This window comes from Primulina eburnea, chromosome 7, assembly GCF_022965805.1.
Source record: "Primulina eburnea isolate SZY01 chromosome 7, ASM2296580v1, whole genome shotgun sequence".
Lineage (NCBI taxonomy): Eukaryota > Viridiplantae > Streptophyta > Magnoliopsida > Lamiales > Gesneriaceae > Primulina > Primulina eburnea.
In genome coordinates this window covers 31,028,936-31,029,938 of record NC_133107.1, presented here as the reverse complement: position 1 = coordinate 31,029,938, position 1,003 = coordinate 31,028,936, and the positions used below count along the sequence as shown (strand labels likewise).

General features: G+C 32.3%; 1 long non-coding RNA gene across 1 annotated transcript; it reads left to right on the top strand.

The window, feature by feature from the left end:
• Nucleotides 1–797, top strand: LOC140836211 (uncharacterized). Its single transcript, XR_012119024.1, has 2 exons — nucleotides 1–75; nucleotides 295–797. It is a non-coding gene; the product is annotated as an uncharacterized lncRNA (long non-coding RNA).
• The last annotated feature ends 206 nt before the right edge of the window (nucleotides 798–1,003 follow it).

Sequence of the window (1,003 nt, the reverse complement as noted above, 5' to 3'; positions counted from 1 at the left end):
AAATTAGATGGGAAGCATATCCTCGACTCATAGAAGGCGTTGAAGCCGTTACTGAACGTAAAATCAGAGGAAGATGTGAGCCACAATCACAACTACGCTGTATATATTTGTTTTAATTTTGTCATTTTTATTTTCTTTTAATAATAATAATTTCCTGTTCAAATATTGACTTTTGGCATGTTACGCTTATAAATTCATACGCTGTGATCTAACAGTTACAGAAAACATATTTCTCAACATGTCAACGTCCACGGTAAGTAAAATAAAAAATATTTGTGTATTTTGTGGATCTAGTGCAGGAAAAGATTCAATTTATGAAGATGTAGCAGAAAAGCTTGGAATAACACTTGCTAAAAAAAGATTCATTTGGTATATGGTGGTGGTGAAGTTGGCCTCATGGGAAAAGTTGCAAAAGCTGCGCATGCAGGTGGAAGTGAAGTTTTAGGCATTATTCCGATTACCTTAGCCAATCTTACAGGACCAACAATAGGAGAAGAAATGAAAGTGGACAACATGTATGAACGAATTACTCAAATGATTGAACATTCAGATGCTTTCATTGCTTTGCCAGGAGGTTTCGGTACTTTGGAAGAAATATTTCATACTGTTTGTTGGGCACAATTAAATATCCACAATAAGCCAATTGGTTTGTTAAATGTTAACAATTATTATGATAAACTGTTATCGTTTCTTGATAATGTTGTGGAACAGGGATTTATTTCATTAGCTTCGCGAAGGATGTTAGTTTCTGCTACAAGTGAAGGTGAACTTATTGATTTACTGCAAGGATTTAGTCATGAACCAGATCCATTCTTATCTCAACTTAATTGGCCAACATCCAAGAGTAAGAAAAGAAAATTCATGTGATGCTAAACTTGTGATTCAACGGTATATTTTAATGTTTTTCTTTAAGGTATGAATAATTTCTTCTTCTCTTCTTAGTTTTTTTTATTATATAAAAATAAAATATGTAGTAATAATAATAATACTTTTTAGCTCAATG